Here is a 21,040-nt window from a genome sequence, read left to right on the forward strand (position 1 = left end):
TTTCCACCTTTCCAGCCAGCCCCACAGAGCATTGGCTACCATCCACGAATCAGTATAAAGGTAGAGCTTTGGCCACTTCTCTCTTTCAGCAATGTCCAGGGCTAGTTGAACGGCTTTGAGTTCAGCAAGTTGACTTGATCCACCTTCTCCTTCAGTAGCTTGTGCGACCTGTCGTGTGGGGCTCCATACGGCTGCTTTCCACTTCCGGTTCATCCCTACGATGCGACAGGAACCGTCAGTGAAAAGAGCATATCGTGTTTCCTCTGCTGGTAGTTGGTTGTACGGTGGAGCTTCTTCAGCCCGCGTCACTTGTTCCTGCTCCTCTTCGTCAGTGAGGCCAAAGTCTTCACCTTCCGGCCAGTTCGTAATGATCTCCAAAATCCCAGGGCGATTTGGCTTTCCAATACGGGCGCGTTGTGTGATGAGGGCAATCCATTTGCTCCATGTGGCGTCAGTGGCGTGGTGGGTGGAGGGAACCTTTCCTTTAAACATCCACCCCAGCACCGGTAGTCGGGGTGCCAGGAGGAGTTGTGCTTCGGTGCCAATCACTTCCGAGGCAGCTTGGACTCCTTCATAGGCTGCTAGGATTTCCTTCTCTGTGGGAGTGTAGTTGGCCTCAGACCCTCTATAACTTCGACTCCAGAATCCCAGTGGTCGGCCACGAGTCTCTCCAGGCACCTTCTGCCAAAGGCTCCAGGACAAACCATTGTTCCCGGCCGCAGAGTAGAGCACGTTCCTCACCTCTGGTCCCGTCCTGACTGGGCCAAGGGCTAGCGCATGAGCCATCTCCCGCTTGATTTGGGCAAAAGCTTGTTGCTGTTCAGGGCCCCAGTGGAAATCGTTCTTCTTGCGGGTAACCAGGTACAGAGGGCTCACAATCTGGCTGTACTCAGGAATGTGCAGTCTCCAAAAACCTATGGCGCCTAGGAAAGCCTGTGTTTCCTTCTTGCTGGTTGGTGGAGACATCGCAGCGATCTTATTGATGACCTCGGTGGGGATCTGACGCCGTCCGTCTTGCCACTTTACCCCCAGGAACTGGATCTCTCGGGCAGGTCCCTTGACTTTGCTCTTCTTGATGGCAAAACCAGCTTCCAGGAGAATCTGGATGATCTTCTCTCCTTTCCCAAATACTTCCTTTGCTGTGTTCCCCCCCCACAATGATGTCATCGATGTACTGCAGATGTTCCGGAGCTTCACCCTTTTCCAGTGCAGCCTGGATCAGTCCATGGCAGATGGTGGGACTGTGCTTCCACCCCTGGGGCAGTCGGTTCCAGGTGTACTGTACGCCCCTCCAGGTGAAGGCAAACTGAGGCCTACATTCTGCTGCCAGAGGAATGGAGAAAAAAGCATTGGCAATGTCAATAGTGGCATACCACTTTGCTGCCTTGGACTCCAGCTCGTACTGGAGTTCCAGCATGTCCGGCACGGCAGCGCTCAACGGTGGAGTCACTTCATTCAAGCCACGATAGTCCACAGTCAATCTCCATTCTCCGTCAGACTTGCGCACAGGCCAAATGGGGCTGTTGAAGGGTGAGTGGGTCTTGCTGACCACCCCTTGACTCTCCAGCTCGCGGATCATTTTGTGGATGGGGATCACGGCATCTCGATTCGTCCGATACTGCCGGCGGTGCACTGTCGAGGTGGCAATCGGCACTTGTTGCTCTTCCACCTTCAAGAGTCCTACTGCAGATGGGTTTTCTGATAGTCCGGGCAAGGTGTTCAATTGCCTAATGCTCTCTGCCTCCACAGCAGCTATCCCAAATGCCCACCTGAGACCTTTTGGGTCCTTGTAATAGCCGTTCCGGAGGAAGTCTATGCCCAGAATGCACGGGGCCTCTGGGCCAGTCACAATCGGATGTTTCTGCCACTCCTTCCCAGTAAGGCTCACCTCGGCTTCCAACAGAGTCAATTGCTGCGATCCCCCCGTTACCCCGGCAATGGAAACAGGTTCTGCCCCCACATGTCCCGATGGCATTAGGGTACACTGCGCACCAGTATCAACTAACGCTTTGTATTTTTGTGGCTCTGACGTGCCAGGCCATCGGATCCACACCGTCCAAAATATCCGGTTTTCCCGTGCCTCTCCCTGGCTAGAGGCAGGGCCCCTCTAGCACTGGTTACCATTTCCTTCCTGGACATACATACTAGAGGTTCCTTCAAGGGGATCTGTCAGATCATCCTCCCTTCTGTAATATCTGGCAGCTCGGTCCTGGGAGGTTGAGGCTACCTTCACTTTAGTGTTACTCCCCCGGTTAGTGTTTCCCTCCTTGAGTTGACGCACCCGTGCTGCCAGGACAGAAGTGGGTTTCCCAGCCCACCTTCCCATGTCTTCCCCATGGTCGCGCAGGAAGTACCATAGCTCAGCTCGTGGGGTGTACCCTCTCCCTCTAGCTGGGGGACGTTGGGCTCCGACTTTGGGGCCTGTGACTTGTACCGGTGCCAAATGGGAACTGCTCCTCCTCACCTCCTCCTTTATTTCCCTCCTCTCCTCTTGTAGGCTCTTAATCACAGCAGAAACGTTAGCCTGCATTGGGCCATTGATCATGCTTTCAAAATTTCTAAGCTTGCTCGTGACAGAACCCACTGTCTCTCGGTCGTTATCTGCATTAATCATTGCAATGAAGGTGGAGTATTCAGATGGCCCTAGATTTGCCAGATTCCACAACATTTGCCCTGTGCACTTGACTTTGTCAGGGTCGTTACCATGCTGTCCATCCCTCCCAAAGAGTACCTCCAATACTGCCACTTCTCTCAGCTGCTGGATCCCTTCCTCAAGGGTCTTCCAGCGCATTCTATGATGGTGCTCCTGCATTCTCTCTCTGTGGACAAACCTCTCTCTCACACTCATTAAAAGCCGCTCCCAGAGGGAAAGGGTCCCCGGCTCCCTTACAAATACCAGATTGACACCTGAGTCCTGAGTCAAGGGTCCCAAATTCCTTGCCTCACTGCCATCCAGTTGCACACCCGTACCCATAAGATCCCAGACCCGAAGTAACCAGGTTGTAAAAGCCTCACGCCCCCGCCGTACGATGTCTTTGTGCAGATTACGGAGACTGTCATACGTCAGGGACTCGGTGAGTATCTCAACCACTGGCTCGCCTGCAGGTTCTGAGGGCCCTCCTTTCTTAACTGAGTGGTCTGATTTCATCTTAGATTTCCTCGTTTCCACAGGGGCGACTGCTGCTGGCTCTGACTGCCCTTGCGTTTCAGCTGGAACCTGGACGGTTGTAACGTCTGTGGGTTCTACTGCTGCACCATTAGACTCTCCCTCTTCAAGGCAGGAGGAGGGATTCCCAGCAGCTGAGAGAATGCACTCCTTCAGCATCTGGCCCATCTCACGTATCTCCTTCACCCAATCCGAGTGGTTCATTTCTGATGTGAGCTGTGAGGCAGGGTCAGATTCTGGAGCAGCATTCCTAGTCAGGGTAGTTATCCAAGCCAATCTCCCCTGATCTCTGAATACTGAATAAAACAGGATTATCAGCAACACCGGCCACTGTATGATATCATTAGCACTTAGGAAAGCTCTGAATCCTTCGAAAACTGGTGGAGTAGACCCAAAGAGCTGGGTTAGGGGTTGGGAGAAAGTTTCTCCCGGTGTCATTTCCTCACAGTAGGTACCATTATTAAAGTAACCCCAAAAGCATACATTTAGTGTTTGATAGCTCCGAATCCATGTGCCCGCCTTCCAGAGGAAGTTAATAAGCCATGAATTCCTCACCTTATTAATCCATAAAACAAACTGGATAACAGTCACGGTAGCCTTAGTTATAGGACCCATGTTTAGATAAGGGCCTGCAAATGGGAGAAATACAGCCACCACCACATGCCACACGAACCGGGATAAGCTAGCCCACATGATGCCACTTAACAAGGAATCTATATCCAATGCACAAAAACCGTTATTCCTTTATCTCTCGATGCCCTCGAGCCCCACGTTGGGCGCCAAAATCTGTCTTGGTTTGAAAAAGACAGGTGTCTGTGGAGGAAGGCAGGAGCCTCCCTTGAAATGGAGAGTGCAACCCCCTTCCCTCCAAACTATTATAATTTTGAAATTAACGGGCCTTCAGGCAAAGATATGGGGAATAGGAATAACAGTTCTTTACTAATATATATATATATAAAACACAAGGCAGGGAAAAAAACCAAACAACCCACTGGTTTATACTGACAGAGTCAGGAATACAACCTGACACCCTGTTAGGGTGGCAGTAGCAGTCCGATAAGATGCTGGCTGCAGTCCTCCTGAAGCGATGGGTGTAGTTCTGTGGAAGCAGCAATCAGGTAAAAGAGTCTGGTCTTCCTCCGAAGGTCCAGTGGTCGGCAGGTAGCTCTCGTCCTCTGGAACTCCAGTGGGGGGAAAAGCTCCTCTGGGAATCCAGTGGAAGAAAGGCTGCTAGGGTGTTCAAAAATCTCCGTTTTTATTTGGCATGGACTGCTTGGCTCCTTCCCCCCCCCCTCCCCGGGCGGAGCATCTCACAATGGGATGGGGAGTCGTGAGGCAGTTCCTTGATGGGCCATGAACAGGAGATAGCCCAGGAGCGAGTTACCGATGGGTCAGGCGATAAGGCATTGTTGTGCCCAGTAACAGGAGATAGTCCAGAGGGGGGGAGGCAGGGAGCACCGCCCCACCTGGTCTCAACAGCTCCTGAAGATGGTAATAGAATATATTTTTTTTCTTTTGGCACATTTTACACTGTAACCCAGGACATAATCCACCCCTTATTCTATTACCATCTACACCGTACCCAACCCAATGCCCCCTTACAGATACATATATACATATATACACAATGAAACCTTACACAGAGTTCTCACTTAAAATTAGGTCTCCTTGTGGTACACAACGGGTTTCCCCATTTTTCTGCATTACCCACCAAGTGTAACCAGGTCCTTGAGCAAAAACAACCCCACGGAGGGGTGTGCCTTTGCCTGATGTGGGATTAATCCAAACAGTCTTTCCTAACATACCTCTCGTGTGTACCACAGGGACTTTATCTCCGTCCACTGTGTGCAAGGGTCCAGACTGGGCAGGACCAGCTCGATTGATGGACCCTCGGGTATTGACCATCCAGGTGGCCTTTGCTAAGTTCAGTTCCCAATTTTTGAAAGTCCCTCCTCCAAGTGCTTTTAGGGTAGTCTTAAGTAGCCCATTGCACCGTTCAACTTTCCCGGCAGCTGGTGCATGATAAGGGATATGATATATCCATTCGATTCCATGTTCTCTGGCCCAAGTGCTTATGAGGCTATTCTTGAAATGTGTCCCGTTGTCTGACTCGATTCTCTCAGGGGTGCCATGTCTCCAAAGAACTTGCTTTTCCAGGCCCAAGATGGTGTTCCGGGCGGTAGCATGAGGCACAGGGTAGGTCTCCAGCCACCCAGTGGTTGCTTCCACCATGGTCAGCACGTAGCGCTTGCCTTGACGGGTTTGGGGAAGAGTGATGTAGTCAATTTGCCAGGCTTCCCCATACCTGTACTTCGACCATCGTCCGCCGTACCACAGAGGCTTCACCCGCTTGGCCTGCTTGATCGCAGCACAGGTCTCACAGTCTTGGATAACCTGGGAGATACTGTTCATGGTTAGATCCACCCCTCGGTCCCGTGCCCATTTATAAGTGGCCTCTCTGCCTTGATGGCCTGAGGCATCATGGGCCCATCGAGCTAAGAACAACTCTCCTTTATGTTGCCAATCCAAGTCTATCTGGGACACCTCTATTTTTGCAGCCTGATCTACCTGTTCATTGTTACGATGTTCTTCGTTAGCCCGACTCCTGGGGACATGAGCATCTACATGACGGACCCTCACAGGTAGCTTCTTTACCCGAGTGGCAATATCTTTCCACTCATCAGCAGCCCAAATTGGTTTTCCCCTACGCTGCCAGTTGGCCTTATTCCACCTTTCCAGCCAGCCCCACAGAGCATTGGCTACCATCCACGAATCAGTATAAAGGTAGAGCTTTGGCCACTTCTCTCTTTCAGCAATGTCCAGGGCTAGTTGAACGGCTTTGAGTTCAGCAAGTTGACTTGATCCACCTTCTCCTTCAGTAGCTTGTGCGACCTGTCGTGTGGGGCTCCATACGGCTGCTTTCCACTTCCGGTTCATCCCTACGATGCGACAGGAACCGTCAGTGAAAAGAGCATATCGTGTTTCCTCTGCTGGTAGTTGGTTGTACGGTGGAGCTTCTTCAGCCCGCGTCACTTGTTCCTGCTCCTCTTCGTCAGTGAGGCCAAAGTCTTCACCTTCCGGCCAGTTCGTAATGATCTCCAAAATCCCAGGGCGATTTGGCTTTCCAATACGGGCGCGTTGTGTGATGAGGGCAATCCATTTGCTCCATGTGGCGTCAGTGGCGTGGTGGGTGGAGGGAACCTTTCCTTTAAACATCCACCCCAGCACCGGTAGTCGGGGTGCCAGGAGGAGTTGTGCTTCGGTGCCAATCACTTCCGAGGCAGCTTGGACTCCTTCATAGGCTGCTAGGATTTCCTTCTCTGTGGGAGTGTAGTTGGCCTCAGACCCTCTATAACTTCGACTCCAGAATCCCAGTGGTCGGCCACGAGTCTCTCCAGGCACCTTCTGCCAAAGGCTCCAGGACAAACCATTGTTCCCGGCCGCAGAGTAGAGCACGTTCCTCACCTCTGGTCCCGTCCTGACTGGGCCAAGGGCTAGCGCATGAGCCATCTCCCGCTTGATTTGGGCAAAAGCTTGTTGCTGTTCAGGGCCCCAGTGGAAATCGTTCTTCTTGCGGGTAACCAGGTACAGAGGGCTCACAATCTGGCTGTACTCAGGAATGTGCAGTCTCCAAAAACCTATGGCGCCTAGGAAAGCCTGTGTTTCCTTCTTGCTGGTTGGTGGAGACATCGCAGCGATCTTATTGATGACCTCGGTGGGGATCTGACGCCGTCCGTCTTGCCACTTTACCCCCAGGAACTGGATCTCTCGGGCAGGTCCCTTGACTTTGCTCTTCTTGATGGCAAAACCAGCTTCCAGGAGAATCTGGATGATCTTCTCTCCTTTCCCAAATACTTCCTTTGCTGTGTTCCCCCCCCACAATGATGTCATCGATGTACTGCAGATGTTCCGGAGCTTCACCCTTTTCCAGTGCAGCCTGGATCAGTCCATGGCAGATGGTGGGACTGTGCTTCCACCCCTGGGGCAGTCGGTTCCAGGTGTACTGTACGCCCCTCCAGGTGAAGGCAAACTGAGGCCTACATTCTGCTGCCAGAGGAATGGAGAAAAAAGCATTGGCAATGTCAATAGTGGCATACCACTTTGCTGCCTTGGACTCCAGCTCGTACTGGAGTTCCAGCATGTCCGGCACGGCAGCGCTCAACGGTGGAGTCACTTCATTCAAGCCACGATAGTCCACAGTCAATCTCCATTCTCCGTCAGACTTGCGCACAGGCCAAATGGGGCTGTTGAAGGGTGAGTGGGTCTTGCTGACCACCCCTTGACTCTCCAGCTCGCGGATCATTTTGTGGATGGGGATCACGGCATCTCGATTCGTCCGATACTGCCGGCGGTGCACTGTCGAGGTGGCAATCGGCACTTGTTGCTCTTCCACCTTCAAGAGTCCTACTGCAGATGGGTTTTCTGATAGTCCGGGCAAGGTGTTCAATTGCCTAATGCTCTCTGCCTCCACAGCAGCTATCCCAAATGCCCACCTGAGACCTTTTGGGTCCTTGTAATAGCCGTTCCGGAGGAAGTCTATGCCCAGAATGCACGGGGCCTCTGGGCCAGTCACAATCGGATGTTTCTGCCACTCCTTCCCAGTAAGGCTCACCTCGGCTTCCAACAGAGTCAATTGCTGCGATCCCCCCGTTACCCCGGCAATGGAAACAGGTTCTGCCCCCACATGTCCCGATGGCATTAGGGTACACTGCGCACCAGTATCAACTAACGCTTTGTATTTTTGTGGCTCTGACGTGCCAGGCCATCGGATCCACACCGTCCAAAATATCCGGTTTTCCCGTGCCTCTCCCTGGCTAGAGGCAGGGCCCCTCTAGCACTGGTTACCATTTCCTTCCTGGACATACATACTAGAGGTTCCTTCAAGGGGATCTGTCAGATCATCCTCCCTTCTGTAATATCTGGCAGCTCGGTCCTGGGAGGTTGAGGCTACCTTCACTTTAGTGTTACTCCCCCGGTTAGTGTTTCCCTCCTTGAGTTGACGCACCCGTGCTGCCAGGACAGAAGTGGGTTTCCCAGCCCACCTTCCCATGTCTTCCCCATGGTCGCGCAGGAAGTACCATAGCTCAGCTCGTGGGGTGTACCCTCTCCCTCTAGCTGGGGGACGTTGGGCTCCGACTTTGGGGCCTGTGACTTGTACCGGTGCCAAATGGGAACTGCTCCTCCTCACCTCCTCCTTTATTTCCCTCCTCTCCTCTTGTAGGCTCTTAATCACAGCAGAAACGTTAGCCTGCATTGGGCCATTGATCATGCTTTCAAAATTTCTAAGCTTGCTCGTGACAGAACCCACTGTCTCTCGGTCGTTATCTGCATTAATCATTGCAATGAAGGTGGAGTATTCAGATGGCCCTAGATTTGCCAGATTCCACAACATTTGCCCTGTGCACTTGACTTTGTCAGGGTCGTTACCATGCTGTCCATCCCTCCCAAAGAGTACCTCCAATACTGCCACTTCTCTCAGCTGCTGGATCCCTTCCTCAAGGGTCTTCCAGCGCATTCTATGATGGTGCTCCTGCATTCTCTCTCTGTGGACAAACCTCTCTCTCACACTCATTAAAAGCCGCTCCCAGAGGGAAAGGGTCCCCGGCTCCCTTACAAATACCAGATTGACACCTGAGTCCTGAGTCAAGGGTCCCAAATTCCTTGCCTCACTGCCATCCAGTTGCACACCCGTACCCATAAGATCCCAGACCCGAAGTAACCAGGTTGTAAAAGCCTCACGCCCCCGCCGTACGATGTCTTTGTGCAGATTACGGAGACTGTCATACGTCAGGGACTCGGTGAGTATCTCAACCACTGGCTCGCCTGCAGGTTCTGAGGGCCCTCCTTTCTTAACTGAGTGGTCTGATTTCATCTTAGATTTCCTCGTTTCCACAGGGGCGACTGCTGCTGGCTCTGACTGCCCTTGCGTTTCAGCTGGAACCTGGACGGTTGTAACGTCTGTGGGTTCTACTGCTGCACCATTAGACTCTCCCTCTTCAAGGCAGGAGGAGGGATTCCCAGCAGCTGAGAGAATGCACTCCTTCAGCATCTGGCCCATCTCACGTATCTCCTTCACCCAATCCGAGTGGTTCATTTCTGATGTGAGCTGTGAGGCAGGGTCAGATTCTGGAGCAGCATTCCTAGTCAGGGTAGTTATCCAAGCCAATCTCCCCTGATCTCTGAATACTGAATAAAACAGGATTATCAGCAACACCGGCCACTGTATGATATCATTAGCACTTAGGAAAGCTCTGAATCCTTCGAAAACTGGTGGAGTAGACCCAAAGAGCTGGGTTAGGGGTTGGGAGAAAGTTTCTCCCGGTGTCATTTCCTCACAGTAGGTACCATTATTAAAGTAACCCCAAAAGCATACATTTAGTGTTTGATAGCTCCGAATCCATGTGCCCGCCTTCCAGAGGAAGTTAATAAGCCATGAATTCCTCACCTTATTAATCCATAAAACAAACTGGATAACAGTCACGGTAGCCTTAGTTATAGGACCCATGTTTAGATAAGGGCCTGCAAATGGGAGAAATACAGCCACCACCACATGCCACACGAACCGGGATAAGCTAGCCCACATGATGCCACTTAACAAGGAATCTATATCCAATGCACAAAAACCGTTATTCCTTTATCTCTCGATGCCCTCGAGCCCCACGTTGGGCGCCAAAATCTGTCTTGGTTTGAAAAAGACAGGTGTCTGTGGAGGAAGGCAGGAGCCTCCCTTGAAATGGAGAGTGCAACCCCCTTCCCTCCAAACTATTATAATTTTGAAATTAACGGGCCTTCAGGCAAAGATATGGGGAATAGGAATAACAGTTCTTTACTAATATATATATATATAAAACACAAGGCAGGGAAAAAAACCAAACAACCCACTGGTTTATACTGACAGAGTCAGGAATACAACCTGACACCCTGTTAGGGTGGCAGTAGCAGTCCGATAAGATGCTGGCTGCAGTCCTCCTGAAGCGATGGGTGTAGTTCTGTGGAAGCAGCAATCAGGTAAAAGAGTCTGGTCTTCCTCCGAAGGTCCAGTGGTCGGCAGGTAGCTCTCGTCCTCTGGAACTCCAGTGGGGGGAAAAGCTCCTCTGGGAATCCAGTGGAAGAAAGGCTGCTAGGGTGTTCAAAAATCTCCGTTTTTATTTGGCATGGACTGCTTGGCTCCTTCCCCCCCCCCTCCCCGGGCGGAGCATCTCACAATGGGATGGGGAGTCGTGAGGCAGTTCCTTGATGGGCCATGAACAGGAGATAGCCCAGGAGCGAGTTACCGATGGGTCAGGCGATAAGGCATTGTTGTGCCCAGTAACAGGAGATAGTCCAGAGGGGGGGAGGCAGGGAGCACCGCCCCACCTGGTCTCAACAGCTCCTGAAGATGGTAATAGAATATATTTTTTTTCTTTTGGCACATTTTACACTGTAACCCAGGACATAATCCACCCCTTATTCTATTACCATCTACACCGTACCCAACCCAATGCCCCCTTACAGATACATATATACATATATACACAATGAAACCTTACACAGAGTTCTCACTTAAAATTAGGTCTCCTTGTGGTACACAACGGGTTTCCCCATTTTTCTGCATTACCCACCAAGTGTAACCAGGTCCTTGAGCAAAAACAACCCCACGGAGGGGTGTGCCTTTGCCTGATGTGGGATTAATCCAAACAGTCTTTCCTAACATACCTCTCGTGTGTACCACAGGGACTTTATCTCCGTCCACTGTGTGCAAGGGTCCAGACTGGGCAGGACCAGCTCGATTGATGGACCCTCGGGTATTGACCATCCAGGTGGCCTTTGCTAAGTTCAGTTCCCAATTTTTGAAAGTCCCTCCTCCAAGTGCTTTTAGGGTAGTCTTAAGTAGCCCATTGCACCGTTCAACTTTCCCGGCAGCTGGTGCATGATAAGGGATATGATATATCCATTCGATTCCATGTTCTCTGGCCCAAGTGCTTATGAGGCTATTCTTGAAATGTGTCCCGTTGTCTGACTCGATTCTCTCAGGGGTGCCATGTCTCCAAAGAACTTGCTTTTCCAGGCCCAAGATGGTGTTCCGGGCGGTAGCATGAGGCACAGGGTAGGTCTCCAGCCACCCAGTGGTTGCTTCCACCATGGTCAGCACGTAGCGCTTGCCTTGACGGGTTTGGGGAAGAGTGATGTAGTCAATTTGCCAGGCTTCCCCATACCTGTACTTCGACCATCGTCCGCCGTACCACAGAGGCTTCACCCGCTTGGCCTGCTTGATCGCAGCACAGGTCTCACAGTCTTGGATAACCTGGGAGATACTGTTCATGGTTAGATCCACCCCTCGGTCCCGTGCCCATTTATAAGTGGCCTCTCTGCCTTGATGGCCTGAGGCATCATGGGCCCATCGAGCTAAGAACAACTCTCCTTTATGTTGCCAATCCAAGTCTATCTGGGACACCTCTATTTTTGCAGCCTGATCTACCTGTTCATTGTTACGATGTTCTTCGTTAGCCCGACTCCTGGGGACATGAGCATCTACATGACGGACCCTCACAGGTAGCTTCTTTACCCGAGTGGCAATATCTTTCCACTCATCAGCAGCCCAAATTGGTTTTCCCCTACGCTGCCAGTTGGCCTTATTCCACCTTTCCAGCCAGCCCCACAGAGCATTGGCTACCATCCACGAATCAGTATAAAGGTAGAGCTTTGGCCACTTCTCTCTTTCAGCAATGTCCAGGGCTAGTTGAACGGCTTTGAGTTCAGCAAGTTGACTTGATCCACCTTCTCCTTCAGTAGCTTGTGCGACCTGTCGTGTGGGGCTCCATACGGCTGCTTTCCACTTCCGGTTCATCCCTACGATGCGACAGGAACCGTCAGTGAAAAGAGCATATCGTGTTTCCTCTGCTGGTAGTTGGTTGTACGGTGGAGCTTCTTCAGCCCGCGTCACTTGTTCCTGCTCCTCTTCGTCAGTGAGGCCAAAGTCTTCACCTTCCGGCCAGTTCGTAATGATCTCCAAAATCCCAGGGCGATTTGGCTTTCCAATACGGGCGCGTTGTGTGATGAGGGCAATCCATTTGCTCCATGTGGCGTCAGTGGCGTGGTGGGTGGAGGGAACCTTTCCTTTAAACATCCACCCCAGCACCGGTAGTCGGGGTGCCAGGAGGAGTTGTGCTTCGGTGCCAATCACTTCCGAGGCAGCTTGGACTCCTTCATAGGCTGCTAGGATTTCCTTCTCTGTGGGAGTGTAGTTGGCCTCAGACCCTCTATAACTTCGACTCCAGAATCCCAGTGGTCGGCCACGAGTCTCTCCAGGCACCTTCTGCCAAAGGCTCCAGGACAAACCATTGTTCCCGGCCGCAGAGTAGAGCACGTTCCTCACCTCTGGTCCCGTCCTGACTGGGCCAAGGGCTAGCGCATGAGCCATCTCCCGCTTGATTTGGGCAAAAGCTTGTTGCTGTTCAGGGCCCCAGTGGAAATCGTTCTTCTTGCGGGTAACCAGGTACAGAGGGCTCACAATCTGGCTGTACTCAGGAATGTGCAGTCTCCAAAAACCTATGGCGCCTAGGAAAGCCTGTGTTTCCTTCTTGCTGGTTGGTGGAGACATCGCAGCGATCTTATTGATGACCTCGGTGGGGATCTGACGCCGTCCGTCTTGCCACTTTACCCCCAGGAACTGGATCTCTCGGGCAGGTCCCTTGACTTTGCTCTTCTTGATGGCAAAACCAGCTTCCAGGAGAATCTGGATGATCTTCTCTCCTTTCCCAAATACTTCCTTTGCTGTGTTCCCCCCCCACAATGATGTCATCGATGTACTGCAGATGTTCCGGAGCTTCACCCTTTTCCAGTGCAGCCTGGATCAGTCCATGGCAGATGGTGGGACTGTGCTTCCACCCCTGGGGCAGTCGGTTCCAGGTGTACTGTACGCCCCTCCAGGTGAAGGCAAACTGAGGCCTACATTCTGCTGCCAGAGGAATGGAGAAAAAAGCATTGGCAATGTCAATAGTGGCATACCACTTTGCTGCCTTGGACTCCAGCTCGTACTGGAGTTCCAGCATGTCCGGCACGGCAGCGCTCAACGGTGGAGTCACTTCATTCAAGCCACGATAGTCCACAGTCAATCTCCATTCTCCGTCAGACTTGCGCACAGGCCAAATGGGGCTGTTGAAGGGTGAGTGGGTCTTGCTGACCACCCCTTGACTCTCCAGCTCGCGGATCATTTTGTGGATGGGGATCACGGCATCTCGATTCGTCCGATACTGCCGGCGGTGCACTGTCGAGGTGGCAATCGGCACTTGTTGCTCTTCCACCTTCAAGAGTCCTACTGCAGATGGGTTTTCTGATAGTCCGGGCAAGGTGTTCAATTGCCTAATGCTCTCTGCCTCCACAGCAGCTATCCCAAATGCCCACCTGAGACCTTTTGGGTCCTTGTAATAGCCGTTCCGGAGGAAGTCTATGCCCAGAATGCACGGGGCCTCTGGGCCAGTCACAATCGGATGTTTCTGCCACTCCTTCCCAGTAAGGCTCACCTCGGCTTCCAACAGAGTCAATTGCTGCGATCCCCCCGTTACCCCGGCAATGGAAACAGGTTCTGCCCCCACATGTCCCGATGGCATTAGGGTACACTGCGCACCAGTATCAACTAACGCTTTGTATTTTTGTGGCTCTGACGTGCCAGGCCATCGGATCCACACCGTCCAAAATATCCGGTTTTCCCGTGCCTCTCCCTGGCTAGAGGCAGGGCCCCTCTAGCACTGGTTACCATTTCCTTCCTGGACATACATACTAGAGGTTCCTTCAAGGGGATCTGTCAGATCATCCTCCCTTCTGTAATATCTGGCAGCTCGGTCCTGGGAGGTTGAGGCTACCTTCACTTTAGTGTTACTCCCCCGGTTAGTGTTTCCCTCCTTGAGTTGACGCACCCGTGCTGCCAGGACAGAAGTGGGTTTCCCAGCCCACCTTCCCATGTCTTCCCCATGGTCGCGCAGGAAGTACCATAGCTCAGCTCGTGGGGTGTACCCTCTCCCTCTAGCTGGGGGACGTTGGGCTCCGACTTTGGGGCCTGTGACTTGTACCGGTGCCAAATGGGAACTGCTCCTCCTCACCTCCTCCTTTATTTCCCTCCTCTCCTCTTGTAGGCTCTTAATCACAGCAGAAACGTTAGCCTGCATTGGGCCATTGATCATGCTTTCAAAATTTCTAAGCTTGCTCGTGACAGAACCCACTGTCTCTCGGTCGTTATCTGCATTAATCATTGCAATGAAGGTGGAGTATTCAGATGGCCCTAGATTTGCCAGATTCCACAACATTTGCCCTGTGCACTTGACTTTGTCAGGGTCGTTACCATGCTGTCCATCCCTCCCAAAGAGTACCTCCAATACTGCCACTTCTCTCAGCTGCTGGATCCCTTCCTCAAGGGTCTTCCAGCGCATTCTATGATGGTGCTCCTGCATTCTCTCTCTGTGGACAAACCTCTCTCTCACACTCATTAAAAGCCGCTCCCAGAGGGAAAGGGTCCCCGGCTCCCTTACAAATACCAGATTGACACCTGAGTCCTGAGTCAAGGGTCCCAAATTCCTTGCCTCACTGCCATCCAGTTGCACACCCGTACCCATAAGATCCCAGACCCGAAGTAACCAGGTTGTAAAAGCCTCACGCCCCCGCCGTACGATGTCTTTGTGCAGATTACGGAGACTGTCATACGTCAGGGACTCGGTGAGTATCTCAACCACTGGCTCGCCTGCAGGTTCTGAGGGCCCTCCTTTCTTAACTGAGTGGTCTGATTTCATCTTAGATTTCCTCGTTTCCACAGGGGCGACTGCTGCTGGCTCTGACTGCCCTTGCGTTTCAGCTGGAACCTGGACGGTTGTAACGTCTGTGGGTTCTACTGCTGCACCATTAGACTCTCCCTCTTCAAGGCAGGAGGAGGGATTCCCAGCAGCTGAGAGAATGCACTCCTTCAGCATCTGGCCCATCTCACGTATCTCCTTCACCCAATCCGAGTGGTTCATTTCTGATGTGAGCTGTGAGGCAGGGTCAGATTCTGGAGCAGCATTCCTAGTCAGGGTAGTTATCCAAGCCAATCTCCCCTGATCTCTGAATACTGAATAAAACAGGATTATCAGCAACACCGGCCACTGTATGATATCATTAGCACTTAGGAAAGCTCTGAATGCTTCGAAAACTGGTGGAGTAGACCCAAAGAGCTGGGTTAGGGGTTGGGAGAAAGTTTCTCCCGGTGTCATTTCCTCACAGTAGGTACCATTATTAAAGTAACCCCAAAAGCATACATTTAGTGTTTGATAGCTCCGAATCCATGTGCCCGCCTTCCAGAGGAAGTTAATAAGCCATGAATTCCTCACCTTATTAATCCATAAAACAAACTGGATAACAGTCACGGTAGCCTTAGTTATAGGACCCATGTTTAGATAAGGGCCTGCAAATGGGAGAAATACAGCCACCACCACATGCCACACGAACCGGGATAAGCTAGCCCACATGATGCCACTTAACAAGGAATCTATATCCAATGCACAAAAACCGTTATTCCTTTATCTCTCGATGCCCTCGAGCCCCACGTTGGGCGCCAAAATCTGTCTTGGTTTGAAAAAGACAGGTGTCTGTGGAGGAAGGCAGGAGCCTCCCTTGAAATGGAGAGTGCAACCCCCTTCCCTCCAAACTATTATAATTTTGAAATTAACGGGCCTTCAGGCAAAGATATGGGGAATAGGAATAACAGTTCTTTACTAATATATATATATATAAAACACAAGGCAGGGAAAAAACCAAACAACCCACTGGTTTATACTGACAGAGTCAGGAATACAACCTGACACCCTGTTAGGGTGGCAGTAGCAGTCCGATAAGATGCTGGCTGCAGTCCTCCTGAAGCGATGGGTGTAGTTCTGTGGAAGCAGCAATCAGGTAAAAGAGTCTGGTCTTCCTCCGAAGGTCCAGTGGTCGGCAGGTAGCTCTCGTCCTCTGGAACTCCAGTGGGGGGAAAAGCTCCTCTGGGAATCCAGTGGAAGAAAGGCTGCTAGGGTGTTCAAAAATCTCCGTTTTTATTTGGCATGGACTGCTTGGCTCCTTCCCCCCCCCCTCCCCGGGCGGAGCATCTCACAATGGGATGGGGAGTCGTGAGGCAGTTCCTTGATGGGCCATGAACAGGAGATAGCCCAGGAGCGAGTTACCGATGGGTCAGGCGATAAGGCATTGTTGTGCCCAGTAACAGGAGATAGTCCAGAGGGGGGGAGGCAGGGAGCACCGCCCCACCTGGTCTCAACAGCTCCTGAAGATGGTAATAGAATATATTTTTTTTCTTTTGGCACATTTTACACTGTAACCCAGGACATAATCCACCGCTTATTCTATTACCATCTACACCGTACCCAACCCAATGCCCCCTTACAGATACATATATACATATATACACAATGAAACCTTACACAGAGTTCTCACTTAAAATTAGGTCTCCTTGTGGTACACAACGGGTTTCCCCATTTTTCTGCATTACCCACCAAGTGTAACCAGGTCCTTGAGCAAAAACAACCCCACGGAGGGGTGTGCCTTTGCCTGATGTGGGATTAATCCAAACAGTCTTTCCTAACATACCTCTCGTGTGTACCACAGGGACTTTATCTCCGTCCACTGTGTGCAAGGGTCCAGACTGGGCAGGACCAGCTCGATTGATGGACCCTCGGGTATTGACCATCCAGGTGGCCTTTGCTAAGTTCAGTTCCCAATTTTTGAAAGTCCCTCCTCCAAGTGCTTTTAGGGTAGTCTTAAGTAGCCCATTGCACCGTTCAACTTTCCCGGCAGCTGGTGCATGATAAGGGATATGATATATCCATTCGATTCCATGTTCTCTGGCCCAAGTGCTTATGAGGCTATTCTTGAAATGTGTCCCGTTGTCTGACTCGATTCTCTCAGGGGTGCCATGTCTCCAAAGAACTTGCTTTTCCAGGCCCAAGATGGTGTTCCGGGCGGTAGCATGAGGCACAGGGTAGGTCTCCAGCCACCCAGTGGTTGCTTCCACCATGGTCAGCACGTAGCGCTTGCCTTGACGGGTTTGGGGAAGAGTGATGTAGTCAATTTGCCAGGCTTCCCCATACCTGTACTTCGACCATCGTCCGCCGTACCACAGAGGCTTCACCCGCTTGGCCTGCTTGATCGCAGCACAGGTCTCACAGTCTTGGATAACCTGGGAGATACTGTTCATGGTTAGATCCACCCCTCGGTCCCGTGCCCATTTATAAGTGGCCTCTCTGCCTTGATGGCCTGAGGCATCATGGGCCCATCGAGCTAAGAACAACTCTCCTTTATGTTGCCAATCCAAGTCTATCTGGGACACCTCTATTTTTGCAGCCTGATCTACCTGTTCATTGTTACGATGTTCTTCGTTAGCCCGACTCCTGGGGACATGAGCATCTACATGACGGACCCTCACAGGTAGCTTCTTTACCCGAGTGGCAATATCTTTCCACTCATCAGCAGCCCAAATTGGTTTTCCCCTACGCTGCCAGTTGGCCTTTTTCCACCTTTCCAGCCAGCCCCACAGAGCATTGGCTACCATCCACGAATCAGTATAAAGGTAGAGCTTTGGCCACTTCTCTCTTTCAGCAATGTCCAGGGCTAGTTGAACGGCTTTGAGTTCAGCAAGTTGACTTGATCCACCTTCTCCTTCAGTAGCTTGTGCGACCTGTCGTGTGGGGCTCCATACGGCTGCTTTCCACTTCCGGTTCATCCCTACGATGCGACAGGAACCGTCAGTGAAAAGAGCATATCGTGTTTCCTCTGCTGGTAGTTGGTTGTACGGTGGAGCTTCTTCAGCCCGCGTCACTTGTTCCTGCTCCTCTTCGTCAGTGAGGCCAAAGTCTTCACCTTCCGGCCAGTTCGTAATGATCTCCAAAATCCCAGGGCGATTTGGCTTTCCAATACGGGCGCGTTGTGTGATGAGGGCAATCCATTTGCTCCATGTGGCGTCAGTGGCGTGGTGGGTGGAGGGAACCTTTCCTTTAAACATCCACCCCAGCACCGGTAGTCGGGGTGCCAGGAGGAGTTGTGCTTCGGTGCCAATCACTTCCGAGGCAGCTTGGACTCCTTCATAGGCTGCTAGGATTTCCTTCTCTGTGGGAGTGTAGTTGGCCTCAGACCCTCTATAACTTCGACTCCAGAATCCCAGTGGTCGGCCACGAGTCTCTCCAGGCACCTTCTGCCAAAGGCTCCAGGACAAACCATTGTTCCCGGCCGCAGAGTAGAGCACGTTCCTCACCTCTGGTCCCGTCCTGACTGGGCCAAGGGCTAGCGCATGAGCCATCTCCCGCTTGATTTGGGCAAAAGCTTGTTGCTGTTCAGGGCCCCAGTGGAAATCGTTCTTCTTGCGGGTAACCAGGTACAGAGGGCTCACAATCTGGCTGTACTCAGGAATGTGCAGTCTCCAAAAACCTATGGCGCCTAGGAAAGCCTGTGTTTCCTTCTTGCTGGTTGGTGGAGACATCGCAGCGATCTTATTGATGACCTCGGTGGGGATCTGACGCCGTCCGTCTTGCCACTTTACCCCCAGGAACTGGATCTCTCGGGCAGGTCCCTTGACTTTGCTCTTCTTGATGGCAAAACCAGCTTCCAGGAGAATCTGGATGATCTTCTCTCCTTTCCCAAATACTTCCTTTGCTGTGTTCCCCCCCCACAATGATGTCATCGATGTACTGCAGATGTTCCGGAGCTTCACCCTTTTCCAGTGCAGCCTGGATCAGTCCATGGCAGATGGTGGGACTGTGCTTCCACCCCTGGGGCAGTCGGTTCCAGGTGCACTGTACGCCCCTCCAGGTGAAGGCAAACTGAGGCCTACATTCTGCTGCCAGAGGAATGGAGAAAAAAGCATTGGCAATGTCAATAGTGGCATACCACTTTGCTGCCTTGGACTCCAGCTCGTACTGGAGTTCCAGCATGTCCGGCACGGCAGCGCTCAACGGTGGAGTCACTTCATTCAAGCCACGATAGTCCACAGTCAATCTCCATTCTCCGTCAGACTTGCGCACAGGCCAAATGGGGCTGTTGAAGGGTGAGTGGGTCTTGCTGACCACCCCTTGACTCTCCAGCTCGCGGATCATTTTGTGGATGGGGATCACGGCATCTCGATTCGTCCGATACTGCCGGCGGTGCACTGTCGAGGTGGCAATTGGCACTTGTTGCTCTTCCACCTTCAAGAGTCCTACTGCAGATGGGTTTTCTGATAGTCCGGGCAAGGTGTTCAATTGCCTAATGCTCTCTGCCTCCACAGCAGCTATCCCAAATGCCCACCTGAGACCTTTTGGGTCCTTGTAATAGCCGTTCCGGAGGAAGTCTATGCCCAGAATGCACGGGGCCTCTGGGCCAGTCACAATCGGATGTTTCTGCCACTCCTTCCCAGTAAGGCTCACCTCGGCTTCCAACAGAGTCAATTGCTGCGATCCCCCCGTTACCCCGGCAATGGAAACAGGTTCTGCCCCCACATGTCCCGATGGCATTAGGGTACACTGCGCACCAGTATCAACTAACGCTTTGTATTTTTGTGCCTCTGACGTGCCAGGCCATCGGATCCACACCGTCCAAAATATCCGGTTTTCCCGTGCCTCTCCCTGGCTAGAGGCAGGGCCCCTCTAGCACTGGTTACCATTTCCTTCCTGGACATACATACTAGAGGTTCCTTCAAGGGGATCTGTCAGATCATCCTCCCTTCTGTAATATCTGGCAGCTCGGTCCTGGGAGGTTGAGGCTACCTTCACTTTAGTGTTACTCCCCCGGTTAGTGTTTCCCTCCTTGAGTTGACGCACCCGTGCTGCCAGGACAGAAGTGGGTTTCCCAGCCCACCTTCCCATGTCTTCCCCATGGTCGCGCAGGAAGTACCATAGCTCAGCTCGTGGGGTGTACCCTCTCCCTCTAGCTGGGGGACGTTGGGCTCCGACTTTGGGGCCTGTGACTTGTACCGGTGCCAAATGGGAACTGCTCCTCCTCACCTCCTCCTTTATTTCCCTCCTCTCCTCTTGTAGGCTCTTAATCACAGCAGAAACGTTAGCCTGCATTGGGCCATTGATCATGCTTTCAAAATTTCTAAGCTTGCTCGTGACAGAACCCACTGTCTCTCGGTCGTTATCTGCATTAATCATTGCAATGAAGGTGGAGTATTCAGATGGCCCTAGATTTGCCAGATTCCACAACATTTGCCCTGTGCACTTGACTTTGTCAGGGTCGTTACCATGCTGTCCATCCCTCCCAAAGAGTACCTCCAATACTGCCACTTCTCTCAGCTGCTGGATCCCTTCCTCAAGGGTCTTCCAGCGCATTCTATGATGGTGCTCCTGCATTCTCTCTCTGTGGACAAACCTCTCTCTCACACTCATTAAAAGCCGCTCCCAGAGGGAAAGGGTCCCCGGCTCCCTTACAAATACCAGATTGACACCTGAGTCCTGAGTCAAGGGTCCCAAATTCCTTGCCTCACTGCCATCCAGTTGCACACCCGTACCCATAAGATCCCAGACCCGAAGTAACCAGGTTGTAAAAGCCTCACGCCCCCGCCGTACGATGTCTTTGTGCAGATTACGGAGACTGTCATACGTCAGGGACTCGGTGAGTATCTCAACCACTGGCTCGCCTGCAGGTTCTGAGGGCCCTCCTTTCTTAACTGAGTGGTCTGATTTCATCTTAGATTTCCTCGTTTCCACAGGGGCGACTGCTGCTGGCTCTGACTGCCCTTGCGTTTCAGCTGGAACCTGGACGGTTGTAACGTCTGTGGGTTCTACTGCTGCACCATTAGACTCTCCCTCTTCAAGGCAGGAGGAGGGATTCCCAGCAGCTGAGAGAATGCACTCCTTCAGCATCTGGCCCATCTCACGTATCTCCTTCACCCAATCCGAGTGGTTCATT

This window comes from Leptosomus discolor, chromosome 16 (assembly GCF_034619465.1).
Source record: "Leptosomus discolor isolate bLepDis1 chromosome 16, bLepDis1.hap2, whole genome shotgun sequence".
NCBI lineage: Eukaryota > Metazoa > Chordata > Aves > Leptosomiformes > Leptosomidae > Leptosomus > Leptosomus discolor.